General features: G+C 40.7%; 1 protein-coding gene and 1 long non-coding RNA gene across 4 annotated transcripts in view; one reads left to right on the forward strand and one right to left on the reverse strand.

The window, feature by feature from the left end:
• SGCG (sarcoglycan gamma) overlaps positions 1-19,866 on the reverse strand; it is a 333,094-nt gene that overhangs the window by 95,246 nt on the left and 217,982 nt on the right. The window lies entirely within an intron of this gene.
• Positions 15,955-18,148, forward strand: LOC142140877 (uncharacterized). Its single transcript, XR_012688578.1, has 2 exons — positions 15,955-16,057; positions 17,988-18,148. It is a non-coding gene; the product is annotated as an uncharacterized LOC142140877 (long non-coding RNA).

The following is a 19,866-nucleotide window of genomic DNA, read 5'->3' on the forward strand; positions in this document are numbered from 1 at the left end:
TATAAACTTCTTCTATGGTAGAGGCAAATTAATTTCCCTTTTTGTGAGTTAGTCTTCTCCTGTGATGTCATCACACTATTCCCATATTGTGCTAGAGGAAATGGCACCTTGTGCATAAATCACATCTACGTGATCTCATCTCTTACTATTCGGTTTCAAATAATGTAAGAAAGGTAACAATAGATTTCGGTTACAATTCACAATTCCTATTTTCTCTGATTCCTAACTCATCCCCCTCAGTTAGTGCAGCCAGACATTATAGCGCCCGCAATACATCAAGGATTGTTTTATGGAAACACAAACCTCTAATGCAATCCAGCTCAGTGACAGCTTTCCTTTATCTCATTTAAATATATCAAAGCATAATTTAATAAAATGGTAAGAAAGATACTAAAAATGCTGTTTTCTTTGTAAAAAAAAAACCTGCTACTTATGTAGAATAAAGAATTATGCAGTAAATCAGACGTCACCTGTATAAAAGCACCCAGCTTGTGGCTTCATTTTTTATACAATCTCATAACTCCTCTGTGATTTTTGATGTATGTCTTTATATGACGCATCCATCCATACATATATGGATAGTTTGTTTTTTTTAAAAATAATTTAAACTTTTTTTTTAACATAACTTTAAATAAGACAGAATCATCATATGCTTTAAAGAGAAAGGTTTTTTTTTCTGCAAAAGCATATCCAGTTTTCCTGTGACCATTCTCATGAACATCTAATAAAACACATGCAGACCTGTTTCCAGGGCCATCTTAACAACATTATGGGCCCCCGGGCAAAGCAGTGCACCGGGGCCCCTAGATATAGATATAGATATATAGATGTATACAGATACAAATATAGATATAGATATATAGAGATAGAGATAGATAGATGTACTTGCTCAATGACCCTTGTAGGTTTTTTTTGCAGGTTTTTTTCTTTTGCAGGATTATTTTTTTCTCATTAAGAGCCGTGCCTATAGAGCCCCCTTGCCCGTGGGGCCCCCGGGCAGCTGCCCAACGTGCCCAATGGAAAAGATGATCCTGCCTGTTTCCCAGTCTTCAAATCTCCCAAATTTCTTCAGACCGGGAGACAGGTGAATACATTTTTCCCACCCACCAACCTATCAAGTGGACATACAGAGCGCCACAGATGAAGTAACGGGATGATATCCTTTCTGCTATCTGTAATAAAACAACAGCAGTGCCTGGAGCTGTCATAAGTGCTAGACACCTCCTGGCATTCTGATTATGAAATGATTGGTGCTATACACCAATCAGAGTGCCAGGAGCAACTAAGTGGTTATGACAGCTCCCAATCCCTTTCTCTAGAGACAAACTAAGTGCAACGCAGAGAGGAGCACTGAGTACTACCCCAGATCTGAGATCTACATTGTACAGCCAAAAATAAAGCCACCAGAGATTTAGGTTCTGTACTGTACAGGGGCAGATCTAGATATTTTTTTTAGGAAGGGAGGGATTTAGTACCAGACCCCTTTTTTCTACTTCTATCGGTAGTGGGCTGCCTGCGGCCGCACAGTATGTGCAGGTCCGTGTTGGCAGAGGCAGGCAGAGTATGCTGCCCGACACTGTATCATCACCAAAGATTTGTGGTCTGCATTGTATAGCCACCACATTATAGATACTCATCATCATCATCATCAGCTTTTTATATAGCACCATTAATTCTGCAGAGCTGTACAGAGAACACACTCACATCAGACCCTTTCCCATCGGAGCTTACAGTCTAAATTCCCTAAAATACAGACACACACACAGACCGAGAGAGAGACTAGGGTCAATTTGATAGCAGCCAATTAACCTACTAGTATGTTTTTGGAATTCATGTCTATGGGGAAAGCTGTCAAAATGGAAATGTGCCATTGCCCCCAAAGTGTGCTCCTCTCAAGCCACATCTTAAACTAGCAAGTTAGTGACTCTGTTTTTTTCCTATTTTATTTCTGAAACTTATTTATGCAACTTATCTTGTACGTCTTGTTATTAACTGTTTTGCACTTAAGCCTTGGAAACATTTTTTGTATTAAATACTTTTAATCTAGCATATTCTCCATGATTCTTTGTAAACTTACAAAGCCAAGTTAGGCTCATGCTACATGTGTATGTGATTTAAGTATGTAATATTAATAAGTGGTTTTAGTGAACGCAAGGACTCCATAGTAAATACTTTGTGGTGGCAGAAAAGATGTATTTATTGGTAAGTAACCAAGGTAACTCCAGTCACGGCCAGCTGTTTCAGATTGTTGTATCTGAGACAGGCTGGGCATTCGTGGACTGGATAGAGTCTACTATATATTGCATAGTGGTCACAGTTATAGAATGTGTTATGTATAATCACTAGGTGTTATGTATAATACACTCTGATTTGTATATCGGTATTGGGTTTTGGTCACTGGATTCTATATTGGCAACTAGGTTTCTGCATTGTATGTTTGAAACAAATAACAGGTATGGACAATAGCACTTCAATGTAAATTTGTGTCAAGTCAAAAAAAATCACAAAAAATGTGAATAGTTCGTAAAAAATTGTTTGCAAATATCTAATGTGGCACAATGTGATTCCATAACAAAACTCCAATCTGTAGCCAAAGAGTTATTCCATTGCTCTCAATTGTATATTCATATATAACACAAAAATAAGATAAGAGAATATATAATGTAGTATGTTGACAGACATGTCTATTCAAGTAATAAATCCTTGCACAAAAAATATTGTGGTGCCTCTCAAACTCTGTGTAGTAGTTTTTCTCATACAAACACACTGCATAAATTGTGAAGAAATCCATCTCAAAAAAGAAGAAGAAAGATGACCAAGTAGAATGCCTTAACAAATGAAATCCTCTTCCAACTACAATCACATTGACTTAATAACTATATTTTACAATCTCAAAATAGACGTTTGCAATGCAAAACTCTTCTTAGTTGGACAATAAGAAGAGTCATCATATAATTTCCACAATGTGGAATAATATTCAGGAGCAATGGAGAGTTAATATGGATCATGGAATACTTTGGACATAGCCTTCTTAAAATGTTACTATGGTGACAGGCGAGATCACTGGGAGGGCAATTCAGGAGCTAGATGCAGCCTTGTGAGAGAATATTTGCAGTGATGTTGAAAGCCACATTCCAGAAGGGAGACAAGCAGGACGAGAGCGCCGAATGTGATTGACTGTCCAAGTCAATAGTAGTGTGGTCCTCGGGAAAAAAATGGGGGGTGCGAGGCAGATGGCGCATAGGGCATCAGTTTATAGCTACATAAGGAGGAATCAAAAACACCAATAGTAAGGAGGTACCACAGCGGGGTTACCCATAGCTTGGGGTTCCCCCAACCTGTTTGGAGCTGTGAGTGGCGGCTGTCATGAGGGCCAGTTATATTGTACAGAGGGGTAAGGGTCCATCCACTAAGGCCCATGTGAAACCACACGCTGCTATTTTTGGACTTGTGCGAATAAAGCAGAGAGACACTCATGATCCATTGCCCTATCTGCATACTATGAACTTTCACCATCTCACCACTTTATGGTTTAGTTGCATTTATTTTTCTTGTGCATTTTACATATGTTACTGTATGCCATGCATATTTATGTTAATAGGAACCTGGTTACATAAGCCAGACAGGTTATTCTTAAATGACTCAAGGTGGAATGTAAATCAGGGATGAGTGAGGACGAAATGTCAGTTAAACAACTAGTGTATGCATGTATAGTGCTATCAAATATCTCATGTTCAGCCAACCAGGCACCTTCTCCAGAAGGAGCCAACAGTCCCCAAACACCATGGGGGATGACCCTCTGGGTTATGTCTTATCACTGGCCCACCTATCATAACCTGGCTACTGCCCCTAGACCACCCTCCATTAGCTCCACCACAGTGGGACTATTGAAGGGGATATAACCTGTGTTTTTGAATGTACTAGGTGTTCGTGGATTGGTGATTAGGAACAACGCTTCTGGCATGTGTGTATGCTGTGATTGTATATTCGCCTGTCTGTATTGCCATCTACGGAATAAACTGCGTTTTGGTTGGAGCAAACTGCCTAGGTGATTTTCAAGAACCCACTAGTATGTGCAGTCCTTACCATTGGTGGCAGCTACAGAGGGATCACCTGGTGCTGGCCGGATCCAGAGGAAGTGCAAGAAGAACTGATATGAGAATCAGACCAAGCTCCACCAGCAACTATATACAGATACCTGTGGTCTACAATGTCACTGAAGAATGGTACAGGGGAAATGGCTGGACTGGAGCAGGAGTACAAAAAGATGTGATAAAGGAATTTGCAGTTGCCAAGATATTGCATTTGTGAAAAATGACACAATGGATGTGTTGGCACCTAAGTTGCTTCAATGGGTGCGATAGCATTCGACAGGTTAATCCGAGAAGGATATGGAGGAGATGCCAGAGACAGTGAAAGGGCCAGGAAACGTGTCTGGGAGCAGTGCAAATCCTTTATGACCCAAGCTGAACAGATGGAGGCTATGTTAAGGTCCTGGTACGCAACCTTAATGACCATGAAAGGAACTGCGCAATGGAGGCAGTACTACATGTGCTTATGTGGTTTCCAGAGAGGACTCCATGGAAAGATGCAGGACTTATTCATGCAACTACTTTCAAAATTGGCTACAAACGTACTTGAATGGATGACGGATAGAAAACCCACCACCCCTGAGCAAGCTGCGGTTCTGGCTGATGAGTATATGATTAATCGACCACGATGGAGTCCTGATGTGTCAAGAGAACTACCCCTAAGATAACCCGAAAGGAAAGCTAAATTATACAAAAGGAGGCTCTGTTGTTACTTTCATGACTGAATTAAGATATAATGGAGGCTTCAACCAGCCAAAAACAAAACAAACCTAATTAATATTCCACTTTCACAGGAGGAGGAAGGTCTGTGTGTCGTCCTTATTTATGGACTTGCCCTATGGTAATGTTTTGGCAGTCATAACATTTCCTTTTCATATGATGCTTCACAGTTTGCATCCTCCTGGTCCTTTAATGTTGAGAGATAAGATATTAATTGTCTTTGAATTCAGTATAATAAACTATTTTAACTGCATTAGTCCATGTTTATAACCTATATAATTCAGAATTAAACTCCTGGGAACCTGCAGGGGAGGGAAATAATAAACTCTTAACTCAGGGAAGGCCTCTTTCCTATATCCCTTACTAAATGTCCACATGTTGTAGCTTAGTATTTATATATGCAAGCCAGCCATTAAATTAAATTTCTCTTTTTTCACCCTCAGCAAAAAAGTACAACCAATTTCTAGAATATGAAAGCATTTCCACAGTGCTGAGAATAAATCTGTGATTAGCAGATCGGAAAAAACATTGACCAAGCTCTTCCGAGAGCTCTATATTCCTCTGGGACGCCAGTGTCAATAACTGTAAAATACATACTGGCAACAAGTGTTTAAATTACTAAGACCACCATGTAGTGTGCCCAGCAGAAACTCTTTGAGCAATCCTCTTTTTGACCCAGGATACCGACATTTAATGCAATATGTCCAAGTAAAAAGATGGCTGCACCAGGCCTGTATTCCTGCCTACATAATTCAACAATCTAGGTTGCTATTAGAAGGGGAAAACTGAGGAGGAGGGTGGTGAGGAGCTGAGGAGCCCACCAGTGCCAATTAAAGTGGCAGATGGAAGGAAGGGGGAGAGGCCATATTGGATAACAGTGGAGCAAGAGACACAGTGAGACAGAGTTAACATAACGTTGCTGAGAGTGTCCAGAGTGAGGGACACATTTTACAAGGGACCTGTGACAGTGAACCTCCAGCTGAGCTAGGTAAAGATTTGCTGCTGTTGGGGGCATTCAAAGGTAGGCCCTTTCCAGAGAGGGAGTCTCCTGGCCTGGATGAATTGCGTGTGAACAGAGATAACTTCAATCAAATGGATGTCTGGTCCTTGCTGATTACTGCTGAGTCCATCATCTTGCCTCCATGGTGACAGACAAATGTGCTCACAGTTGATACACATATAACTATCACACAGACAATGAGCAGTATGCGCAGATCTATACTGTTTCTGAATTGTGGGATTGCAGTGAAACATAACTGACTTATCTTATATACCCAGACAATTTCCTGTTGATTTCCTGTTATGAAGGGACTGCTAAAGCTATTCACGGAAGAGATATATTACAATATATATAATTTTGTCTAATACTATTCTACCCAAGTGAGGGATGCTTCCTGACAAGCAACCAGGTGTAGTTTGGCTATAGTGCGTTGACTGTCAGAGTGGTAGGACTGTAGGAATGTATCATCTGAATAGTGAGAGTTTTCTCATACAAGTGAGGTGATTAATAAGTTGCATTAATACTGTGATTGAGTGTTGTATCGGGAATTAAATTGTTCAAGCTGTGCCACCGGCTAAATTAAAAATTCTAATTACCCCCTCCCCTTTAATAAATGCACCACGGTTGTTTTTAAGTTTATGCCGTGTTGTTTATTTCCTGAGAGGTCTGTGTGGATCCAAGGGGGTCACCCAAGTTGTTCCCTGGTATGGCAAGCCACCCACATCTCACAGAGTACAGCATGGAAGACTTGGATGGATACAATGTGCCATGAAGATTGGAAGTGAGTAACGTGAACACAGTATATCTGCAAGTGAAGGGGCGTTAAATATTACAGCTATAGGATGTTCCTCTCATGGGATAAACCTGCATTATACTGACATCATGTAGTTGACTATAGAGCTATAGATGAGCAAACGTAAAATATACTCATAAAAGAAAATAATGCAAACAATAAAATAGCGATGCTCAACTATAGTAAAACTTGATGGGATGCAGTCGTGATCGTATATGAGTTTACTAAAAAATAATTAAGGTCTTCAAGAATCCATAGTAACTGAAGATATTAAATTAGAAATGTAAGAAAACAATAGTACCCGATGAGAATGTCTTAAGGGTTCAGCTGTATAACTCACTGAAGACTCTAAAGCCGGTCTCTTCATCAATCATTGCATCTGAATCAGACAGTGCACTTCTGTCAGACATACCTTGCCATATGGAACAGATAAAATCAGCTGTTTTCATGGATTTAAGTGCGTATAAGTACAGAATAAGGAAATGTTAAAGATAATCAATCCATACTGCTGTAAATTTTAGATTCAAAGGAAGAAATGATAGTGGTGATAGAATTACTACTTCTCAAGATACCAGGGTGTTAGTGCAGGAGCCCACTAGGTAACCTTGGTACCTTAGATCACACAGGCAAAGGGAGAAAGAAGATACAAATGTATTTTTTTTATTACAGAAGGGTTAATACAACTGTAACATTAGCAAGTAATAATCAAGAACAGTTAGCGGCAGATTCAATGTACTGTTATGTACATAAGAACATTGCGGATGCATTTTTTTTTACCGTTACTATGGTGAAAAGTAGCGCTGAGTTTTGCTTGCATCTCTATGGGCATGAGTAAAAATCAGCGTTACTTCTGTCAAAAAAAAATTCACGCAAGGTGTCTCGCAGCCGTTCCAGAGGCACCTTGCGTAGATATATAGGGAATTGAATTAACCCCTTATAAGATCACTAAGCTTCAAAAATCACCTAACAGCATTCGAGTGTCCATTATCCCATTACCATTATAAAATTATAGGTATATTCCTTAGTCCGGGCCAAGTTGTATAAAACAGTTCTCACACCAAGTTGTAGTTTTCTAGTGGTTCTGATGCAGTTGCCTGCACAACTGCAAGGATGATTCACCACTACACTGAGAGTACTGCACTGGACGGTCAATTTTTTGTTTTGTATTTCCACTAAAATATAAAATAGGATGCACTATACCTGAGGTACTATTAAAGTCAACAGGAGTTTTCGTCTGGCCAAGCTTTTAAAATTGTACTCTGGGCCAAGCTATAGTTTCAGCAGTGTTGCTGATGCAGATTCTATGGTGATCCAAAGATGGTACACCAGCAAGAAGTGTACCCAGAGTCCAGCCAAGATGTCTTCTCCTTTTCTTTCAATGATACACCAGAGTTTATAACAGTAGCAGCTGCGACAATCTCCGACCAAGCTGTCTTTTTTCTCCTGTCAAGCTGTTACCAAAGCCAGTCATCCTGATGCTTTTGCTGATGCAATGAAGCACTAGGTTTCGCAGGATCCCTCCAAAGTCTGACTCCCGGCCAAGCTGTTGTTTTATTATCTCCCACAAAGCTGTTCAGCCACATAGATATTTGTACAAGCTCTCAGCCAAAATGCTAGTCCCATAAACTTTAATGACAACTCCTGGACAAGGTAGTTGCGATCCTTTTTGACTTGCATGTCCCGCCTGCTCAGCCAAAGCTCTCTGCCAAGATAGTAGTATTCTACAGCCCAGTCACCGTGCTCCTGCAGGCTCACGAGTTGGGCAGACCCATGAGCAACTCCAGATGGAGCAGAGTTTCCCTGTTGCAAGATGTTCCAATAAAAATGCAACTCAGACACAGGATTTAGAGCAGGAACCACAATCGAGTTTAAAGGAGACAGAACTCCAACACCAGACTCAGAAGAACCTCAAACAACCCTTTGGTCCCCTTGCAGGGCATCTTAAGCAGTCCAGATTTCCCTCAGTTGAAATCCAACCCTGTAGGGTTATCCCAAGTTCACAGAGGATGCTATTGACTCCCAAATCCTAAGTAAGGGATGGAGATGAAAGAGGAGAGCTGTCACCCCCTCGTGGTTTTCCATCCTGCTTTTTTGGAGCCCAGGAACCTAGTGCAGTCCCTGGGAGAACAATAGCTTCTCAAACCAGTTCTTGATAGACTTAATCCTGATGGAGTAAGAAAGCCTCCCTATTTTAACATCTTTCATGATTTTGTGACTTAGAAGGGGTTTGGATTGTCCAGATTTCCTATTTTTACTGTGGGGTCAGAACTTGGCCAGGAAATAGTTCATCCACCATGTTGTACTCCAATGTGATGGTCAGATGAATATGTGAAGCCCACATGGCTTTATTTAGGTATGAATAGGAATAAAATTGTTACATTTAAGTCCATCCTGATAAGATTTTTAGTCAGAGTCATAGGTTGCAATGATGTGCTTAATAAAGTCCAAACAAAGTGCAGCTTTCAACTAGACAGTTCACACAAGCATCATGCATTTTAAAGGTTCAATGTGACATATGGGGAAGATGGTGGCTATCAGAGCCATCTTCCCACATTGCTGCATGTGTAACGCTCCGGTCCCACAGATAGTACCTGTCTTGTTACCTGCAGTCCATTCATCTGGAAACTGCCATGTCCCATCATCAGACATTCTCCAGTTCATTCATTCAGCTATATTCAGATCTGTGCAGGTGCAAGCCTATTGCACTTCAGGACCTCCTCCCACTTTTTCATTGGCTAAGCACTTCTGGAGCACTATTTAAACCTCCTGGATTCACCTGTCTGATGCCTGTTCTTCAAGCTCACTTCCTGCAGCCTGTGGTTCTGGTTCCTTTTCTCCTTGTGGTTTGCCTGTGTTCCAGTCTGCTCTCAGTTCGTGGTCTGTGCTAAACCATTGCTGCTCCAGTACCTCTATTACCATCTCCAGTGTACTTCATCGTGACAGCTTCAGTTCTCTCATCGCTACCACTCAGAGCCGCTATTACACCTGTGACTCCTCAGCTGCTATCACGAGTTACCTTTGCTACTCCAGCCTTCGCTCAGTCTCTGGTCGTGTTGAACCTTCGCTGCTCCAGTACCTCTATTATCATCTCCAGTGTACTTCATCGTGACAGCTTCAGTTCTCTCTCATCACTACCATTCAGAGCCGCTACTACATCTGTGACTCATCAGCTGTTACTACGAGTTACCTCCACAACTCCAGTTTGCTCTCAGCCTGCAGCCGTGTTAAATTATCGCTGTTCCAGTACCTCTTACCATCTCCAGTGTAGTCTATTGTGACAGCTCCAGTTCTCTCATCACTACTGTTCAGAGCTGTTATTTCATCTGGGACTCATCAGCTGTTACTACGAGTTACCTCCACCACTCCAGTCAGCCTTCAGCCTCTGGCTGTGTTGAACAATTGTTGCTCCAGTACTTCCATTACCATCTCCAGAGTACTTCATAGTGACAGCCTCTGTCCTCTCGTTGTATACCACAGAGCACCTATTCTCATCGGCTGCTGACCATCAGCCTATATTATTGTTGTGCCTGTATTTATACCACTCATCTGTGGACTCCATTGTCTCCATCCACTTCACCTGGCTCCCCCACATCGTTCTGCTGTACACTCACTCACGGGACCGCGACCTGCAGACTTGGTGCAGCCAAGACCATACCTCCTTGCGGGGGTTCCTGGTGAAAACCACCTCTCTGTTAGACTCCGCGCCCGTGGGTGGGCTTAGCCATGTTCAGCAGAGCCTAGGGATCAATTTCCTTTAAGCCAACCGTGACAGCATGTGACTTTATTACAAAACAAGCAACACATGTAGAACTTGATGCAGGAAATTTCAAAACTGATATTTTGTGATATGATCCATGAGAGCAAAATACATTTCTACATTGTTTAGTGTCAACCAAACATTTCACTAAAGCTCTGTTAAAAGTAACAGGGAGAAGTTAAGGGGCCGAAGACAGAGCCTTTAGGTACACCGCCTGGAAGAGGAGAGGAGGTGGAGTCAGTGGTAAAGAAAGAGAGGGAGCATTTGAAGATGTAGGGGTTCGTAAACCAGGAGAGGACAGAGTCAGGGAGGGCAAGGGAATGAAGGGTTTGTAGGAGAGTGGGTGGTACACGGTGTTGAAGGCCACAGAGGGGTCCAGGGAGATGAGTAGGGACACTTGGATTTAGCCGTGAGAAGATCATTAGTGACCTTTGTGATTTATGTGAAGTGGAGGGAACGAATATCAGATTGAAGTTGGTTGAGGAGTGAGTGAAAAGAGAGGAAGGTGGTGAGGCGGTTGTAACAAGCCACTCAGGTAGCTTAGAGGCAAAATGGAGGAGATAAATTGGCTAGTGGTTAAAGAGAGAATCATGGTCACTAGCGAGATTTTAGAGAGTGACACAAGGAAGTGCTTGAGGAAGTTGGGGAAGGTAACAGTGGAGAGGGAGGGTTGAAAGTTGGGTGAGGTGGTAGAAGACAGAGAGTGGAGAAGGAGGGAGTATGTTGTTAGTATATAGGAGCACTTTTGCTCTGTCTCCCCTGCTGCATCCCCCACAGCACGATCCCGGAGGTCAGGTAAGGAAACAGGAAGTGGGGGGCACTTCTTGTCAGACCAGTAGAAAAAAACCCCCAAAAAAACGGACGCAGTACTGTTAGCTGCGCTCTGCATGTATATATAAAAGTTCCCCAAACGCACTTTGACGGTGACCGGAGGCTCCCCACTACTGATATATACATAAGAGAGGAGTCTGTATGCCCACTAGTGATTCCTGCACAAATGTGCAGAGGTATAAAGACATAGTGCATTTTACCAAGCTGCCTGCATCTGTATACTGTATATACAAGTGTATAAGTGCATACTCCATAAACCTGCATAATACAGATACTACCTGATTGCTGAAACTATTACTACTGGTGAACTACTGCTGTACTACAAGTTACCAACTGTGAGTAACTGCATTCATCTGTGTTATTATCTTTAAATAAACAGCAACCTGTTTAAGCTACAAAAGTGTTGCGGCTTAACTTCCACATTAACACCGCTGAACACCTTTATTGACATCAAAAGGTATAACCTACAGAGGTAAGGTCAATGGGATGGGTGGATAGGTGAAGGGGGAGAGGATGAGAGAGGTATACAAACTTTGTTACAAGACACAGGGGAAGGAGGTCAAGCTGGGGATGTATATATATATATATATATATATATATATATATATATATATATATATATATATATATATAAAATATATATATATATATATATATATATATATATGCACACACACACACACACAAACACATATCTACATTATAGAACTATACATGTATAATGTAATGCAGGGGTACATTCGGTCATAACAGTTATCCCTGATTGACATCTCAGGGCCTGCTTCCTCATAATATATACTGTGATGCTTCGTAGGTGCTATTTAAAAGATGATATCCAATAGCCAGCAGTAAAGTTTCCTCTATAGATACCAGCTGAAGATAATGTTCTCTCATTAAATCCTGCCCTTGTGTACTATATTTAATCACTCTCTCATCCCCACTAAGAGCTACTGAAGATTACTGGTACCTGAGCGCACATTCGTTCTTTATGCACATTAAGTTGTAATTAAGACTGTGATTAAAAACCTGCATTATTCTGCAAACAGTATATGCTAATGCCCACACAACATTAAAACTAATGTGTTGCAAGCGTTACAGTAAACAACATTTGGGATTAAAGAAGGTTGTTGCAAATGTCGTAATGGTTTTAAATAAAAAGTAACTGGCTCTTCTGCTGTGCTGTAACTGCCAGGACAATTTGCTAAACAGGTCAAGTAGGATTGCTTTCCCTAAATTACAGATAGCACACTATAAGGCTTATCCATGTAATATCTTTGAACCAGGATTTACAGATATGCAATGTTTACTTTGTGTGATGTCATCATAAACATAGGGCTAGAACAGTATGGAACAGAATTTGCATAGGGACTTGGCAATGATGTTGCTCCTATCAGAGGCCCCCATCTGTGCTCCTAATAGATCACAGTGGAAGCTTCTACTGAGCATGTGCGATCCAGCGCATGTACCAGACTGGTGCATTATCAAAACAGGCCTCTGCTTGCTCTATGTGTCAGGGGGAAGCCCCCTAAAGGTGAGGGCATCATGGCATTGTGTGCCCCCCATAGCTGTTGCAACACTTGCACCATCGATAGTTACACCCCGCTTGTCTGCCTATTTGGGCCCGATTCATTATGGAACGCAATCTGAACGCAACTTGCATTTAAAAAAATTGCACATAACTTCCATGCACGTAAGCCTGTAGTCAAGTACATGCAGATCTGAAGAAACTTTACCTGCTGAATACAGGTATAAGTGCGCTCTGCCTATTGGGCACTTGCACCGTATGCAGACACAACACACAATGCACATGTGAAATATTCGGTCCCATCAGAACGCACAAAAAAATTAAATACATTTACACCTGTTAGTAATATAATCATTAATAGAAAATACATTGAAAAAAAAGTTTGTTTCTTTTCTCTCTTTTTTACATTAAATATATTTATCATCATGTTCTTAATGCCTACTGTACATAAAATGCAGTTTTACAGTTTGTCTTAATTGCAAACACATGTTCTGGCATACATAGGAGTCCATTATCGCTATCAGTCGGCACTTACACCTGCCCTGTAGCTGGAGCAAGTGATACAGCTACTAAACACAAATCTGAGAGATATGTATGCACTCTCCCTTGGCACGCCCTTACTGTACACGGCCTGTACATGGCCCTTACTGTACAATCGTAGGCATTCACGTGTGAACATGAATTGCATGCAGTTGCGTACATTGCAGTAAGTCTCGTTTTTCAGCATGCGCAGGACGACTTTACGCAAGATACGTCACACAAATGGATTTACATTCCTTAATAAATCAGGACCTATATGTGTAATACTATGACAATCTGAGGCTATAGTGTAGCATGATGTATTGTGTGTGTATATTGCTATCTTGTGATTATATATGGTGGGGCTGTATGTGGTATACTGGATGTGCTGAACATTGGACATCTGAGCCGATGTTTACAGCATTTTCCTTTTTTTGCAATACAACGTACGCTTGCTCACCTTAGTATTTATTCATGGAATAATAAGTAAAAATAGTTTTGATCATGTCACATATGCTAAGTATTAACTTTACAGCTCAAAAAAATATATAATTTTTTCCATACAATGTATTGCATTAATATATTTTTTACTATACCTGGCAATACCTGGCTAGACTGCAATGTTCTCTAAATTTTAGACAGCTTGAAGTAACATCTCTACATAACGTAACTCTGCATATGAGGTGATACACTGTAGTACTGGATTATGGGTTTCCATCTTGTAGTTTATTTTTTAAAACAGTTTTTCAATCACAATAAAATTGTTAAACATATAACCGGGTGTTTTTGATTTTTCTAAAGAGTTCTGATAGGGGGTGGGGGGAAAAAGGGAGGGGTGAGAGGTCAGGGGGAGGGGGGACAGGTACATGATTGACAAAATCAACAGACAAAGGATAGACATAGAAAGGAACAAGTTAGAGCAAATAAAAATATGAGCAGAGAATACAAAAAGATCCTAGGTTAGCAATGGTCCAGGTTTATCCCTGTTCTTAACTATTAAGATCAATGAACATAATAGATCAATGAACAATCATAGCAGCTGGAAGGACGCGGGAGATCAGTTTTTAGCCTGGGCACTCATAACTTGCGGAAGGCAGGAGAGGAGAAAGGTCCATGGGAGAGATTTAATAATGGATAATACTTTATCTCAGAAGACAATGCGGAGGCAGGTCCACCATACATTGAAGTGTACGCCAGCAACTGTGGTTAGAGTTGGGGAACATTTCACAGCGTTTACCCGGGTTATAATACCATATAGTAAAGTTTTTAAGAAGTTTCCTTAATTCTGGTTGAAATGGAACTAATGGTATTTTCTTCAAGTTTTAAAAGTTTAAAAGTTGCATTATATTTAAGCGTGCAAGGTTACGATAAGCACAGTACAATGAAAATACTGCATGTGATTTTGAGAATAAATATTTCAGTAGACTCTGCTGGTTCTCTGCCTCTGCTGGAGAAGAGAACATAGGCAAACTGAGGAGGGGTTTCCTAGTGTCTGAAACCCCCCTCCAAGCCTGGAGCACTGTATAATTGAGGTGGCTGGACCCTGCTCCCGCTTTACACAGCTCTGCATGAAAAGGAGAGTTGCGTGCACCTATCAGTAGTGCACGCAGCAATGCCCATGTATATTATGGGGATAGGAAGAGTTGGAGAGCAACCAAGCACTGTCTAATATTATAACCACGCCCCCATGCATGCTGGTCACACCCACTGGAGGAGTGGTGTGGAAACCCCCCTCTACAAATCCTGCGTTTGCCCCTGGGCTAGGTATAGGTTAGTTGTTAGAGTAGTTTGCAGAGCTCAGGAGAGAACATTTACAATCCTACAGATTCACCTGTGCATTTAGTGTTCTTATGGAAGAGTGTATCACCCGGGAACTGCAGGACTGTGAGCAGGTAGCTAGAAACAGAGGCTGTTGTATATTCTGTGCATTTAAAGTTGCATGTTATACAATGTTTATTTCCTGGCATTTGTAGTCTGATTGACGAAGTCCCTTTCATATGGATTCCACAAAACATTTTCCTGCTCACTTATTACATTTCACAAATTGGATTATAGATCCTTTATCATGTCACAAAAAAATGACAGTGGCATGAAACCTATATAACAACAAGTATATAATGACATCAACCTGGGGAATCTGTCTCTATAAAACTGTTTGGTCCTGCTTTAAGCAGAGGGTAAACAGTCTGATCACAAACACAATAAACAAACTAATAGTGCATGGTCTAATCAGATCTTCATTTCCAACTTTGCATCCACCATTTACTTATAAGCAATATATGCTGAACCCTATTATCCCAACAGTGTATTGTTGTTTACTGTTTACAGCTAAATGTGTAATTACTGCTGCAAAGCTTACATGATCCGTAGGAAACTATTTCAATTTAACCTGCAGTAAAGGAAACACTATTATGGGCTTTTTAAAAGACCACTTAACCCCAAAATGAAGAAGATTATGAAGAACTATATTAAATACACTGTTCAGTGTTATCGTAACTTTCCACAGTAGCTCTATTAAAAAGTAAAGTATTACCTCCCTAGTCCATTACAGACAGCTGAACTTCCTCCTAGATTATTAGGACAGATTCCTTAATGGATCTACGTATAAAAAAAACAAGAACTCTACTGTGACATCACAGGACCTGGCCTAGTATATAAATAAAACAATCCACACAGTGTATTTCTGTAATGCAAGTTATTGAGCCATTCTGTGGGGGACCCAGGCCAGGCACCTACATTTCTGCAGCAAGATGAGAGAGTGTGCACACAACTGCTACCTGACTGCATGACTGTCTACTGAAATGACATCTAAGAGTCTCAGGTAAACTTATTTTAACCATACTTACCAACTTTCTTCAGCCAGTGGAGGTGGGCGTGAGGGGGCGGGGCGGGCAAAATTGTGTCATTTTGGCCCCGCCCCCTGTGATGTCATGACGCAAACCGCATCATTTGCCAGCAGGGGCCAGACGCTGCGATTCACCGGGAATCGCAGCGTTTGGGATCTAATTCTGCCCACTTCACTAGGAAGTGGGGCACTTCCTAGTGAAGTGGGCAGAATTCAGGAGATTGCCACACTCACCCGGGAGTCCGGGAGACTCTCACAAAATGCGGGAGTCTCCCGGACATTCCGGGAGAGTTGGCAAGTATGATTTTAACCCAAATGTTACATGAAAATAATGTTAGAAGTAACACTGGTCACACATTTGTGACACGTATGAAATAACGTTTAACATCTTCTTCCAAAACGGAAAGCTCCTAAAGCATTAGGCTTTAGCAGTTCCATTGATAATGTGAAGTTTTTAACACCAAAAATGACACCACTGTCAATGACTAGGTGCTATGTTATTTCCCCGACGAGGAGAGGACACAAGTCAGTGGACAGTGAAACAAGTAATGGAAACTTAATCGACTATCACAAATCCTTAACCTTCTCAGGCCTCCTGGAATACTGGTGAGATGCAGGAAGATTGAGGATACAGCTGACTAGGCTGATCATGTGACTGACTGACATCATAAACAGCCACTGTGATGTCACTCAGCTCTGGTATAAAAGTCACTGCTTGGTATAGTGCAGTCAGTCAGCAGCTGAGTGTGAGCTGTACATTATATACATACATACATACACACACACACATACATTTAGAAACACATTGCTGTGGCTGTCTCTGCTGATATGACATCTTACAACATAAACTTATTTTGACCTAAATGTTATGAAAATGTTAAACTTAAAATCAGTTATACATTTTCGAGAGGTATCAAAATATAATTTAACACCTTCATCCTGTTAAATATGATTTTTTGTAAAGGCCTCATAAGGCCATTTTTGTAACTCCCATAGAAATATTTGCTAAAAGAGAACTCCTGGAAGAATGTAGCAACATTTGTGAACAATCGGTAGTTTCATTATCAGCTCGTAGTGTGGGAGCCGTGCCCATGACTATGGACATGGCAGACAGGAGATATACCTCCAGCCCCCTTGAGATAAGAACAATTGACACATTTGTGCTGAGAAGGGGGGAGAAAGTAAACACCTGAAGAATACGTGAGATAGTTAATCAGCAGCGCATCACACAGACTATTGTATGCTTATGACGTAGGATTAATATATTCAGTAGGCTATAAAGACTTGTATCTTGATATCAATAAACAGAGAATATTCCTTGCATACAGAACTTGGTCTGTGTCTATTCTCTCCAGCTGACTGAAGCGCTTCCAGAAATACTTGACACCACAGGCAAACTTGGATCAGATTTTAGATCTAACAATCCTAATAGGAAAACTAACAAATAATTAAACAGTTCCATTAAATGCCGTGAAGTCTTTAACACCAAAGAATGACCGTACCACATGCTTAGATGTAATTATATATGCAGATATATAAAGAAATATATATACAATGGTTGAAGTGGGCTGGTATACGGTGGTATGCCATACCGCCACTTCTCTTACTGCCTTCATTGCAAAACTATCAAATTCCATTCACTTACATTTTCTATACCACCACTTCTATATTTCCACTCTAATATATTGATAACGAAGGTTATTTGCCACACCCCTTCTGCATAGGGACAGGTGAAATACCAAAGTGTCCGCAGGTACAGGCTGCATACAGGGTTACAGTCCCACTCAGGCTTTCATACAGCACACAGACACACAGGTGCACCTCATGGATGTAATTAGTTTGTTAGTTTCGTTACTGATTAATAAGTGCTTGGGAGGAGAATAAAAAAACTGTTTGCTTGTTGCAGGTAGTGCGACTGAAGCCAGTTAGTCGGCCGGTGACTAGACAGAAGACGTATGTGTAGACAGACACAGGGTGGCAGGGATATTGAATGGCTACAGGTGTCATTATATGCTGAATAAACTGCTGCCCTCACCATCCTGACAATAAAATGGGACACTTGATTCAGCTATTCTGGAGTGAAGTGTTGTATAAATACCAACAACCATATATATATATATATATATATATATATATATATATATATATATATATATATATATATATATATATTTATACATTACTGAAAACCATGATAGGTTCATGATAAAGATAATATAAATATTTCTAACGTAAAACAACAGAAAGTGAAAAGAGAGGCATTTACCCTACATTAAAACTCTTGTTCAGATCTTTGCTACCAGATCTGTCTATGTGATACATGTTTGGATCTGGGAACAGTTCCCTAGTAGGTGGGAAAATGAGTTGAATAGACTACAATTGTTAGTCTGCTGCCTTATGCCTCAACACTCCTTAGGTTATAAGGTCATTTGGGCAGGGCCAACGCTATCTTCTGTTTCATGTAATTGCATGTAACTTGTGTCATCATCCCATCGATGTACAGTGCTGTGTAATGTGTCAGCACTTTGTAAACAAAAGATAATAATGAAAACATAATGGGCTTGATTTGGAGATGAATGTAAGCCCAACTGCAGACCGCAAACATCCACTTTGCTTTGCTGCACAGTAAAACAAAGCGGAATTTAGAATTCCATGTAACTTGCATTTACAGGCTTCTACGGAGGCCGTTACGTTAATTCAGTGGGGGCGTGCACATATAAGTGTGCACGCTTCCTGGAGATGTAAAGATACTGTACATATCCCTACTGCAAAATCTATCTGGCCTACATGTGTGGGTACCCCCAAAAAATGCACGGTAGGAACTTTTAGGATCAGTAAAAACAGAATTTCCCCAATTCACGTAACTTCTATCATTGTCCAGTGCAAACTATTGCACCCCTGCAGATGTCCCCATTATACACATGATTCCTGTTAAAAACAGGCACAAAATTAGACACATGACATAAATAATCAGCATTTGCACCGTGGTATCAAACTTCTCCATGGATGAAAATGACCCCTACTGATAGTAAAGAACTTTGCTCTTTTCTGTGTAAGCTCCCGTCCCATCACAAAACAACAATCACATTTATTTCCTTTTTACACTAATTCCAATATCAGACTGTGCACATTTAAAAGAACGCTATAGAACTAAATGCATGAGGCAGGTCTATTATCCAATAAAGGTCAGAGCTTTAATGGATGGTTTGCTGTGTTATTGCTGATCGTGCATGTTTCAGGTTTGCCACAACTAATTCATCATGGTCTTTGGTCTTATAAAATATGTATCCTCTGGTCTCATAAATCAGTATCAGCATCATGTCTTAGACATGCTGCTTCTGTCTGATTGACCAGCACAAGTGCTGCATCTGGCTATAAGGAGCCCTGATCACCTCAGTGCTTCTGAACGTTACAAGGCAGAGCATGGAAAATAATCTGCATAGTGATTCACATAGGTGCCAACTGCTCCTGATTTTGAGGTGTCCAAGGTCTTATAAATGTGTCTGTGGAAATGTGTGCCCCTTGAAATATCCCTATGTTTAATACAATGATTCATTAAGGCCCGCAAGACAAAAGTAAATTGCTTTTTTATTTTGTTTTTTTTTAAAAAAGCACGTAAATCAGGCATACACACATCTGTATTCAACTAGGAGCGGATCTGAAGATACATCTCTTGTTGAATAAGGGTCTAGGTACGCTCTCTACTCTAACAGACAATACACTGCAAGATAAGTCCAATACATATGTCATACTTGCCAACCTTTGCATAGTGAATTCCGGGAGAT

Source organism: Mixophyes fleayi, chromosome 2 (genome assembly GCF_038048845.1).
Source record: "Mixophyes fleayi isolate aMixFle1 chromosome 2, aMixFle1.hap1, whole genome shotgun sequence".
NCBI lineage: Eukaryota > Metazoa > Chordata > Amphibia > Anura > Limnodynastidae > Mixophyes > Mixophyes fleayi.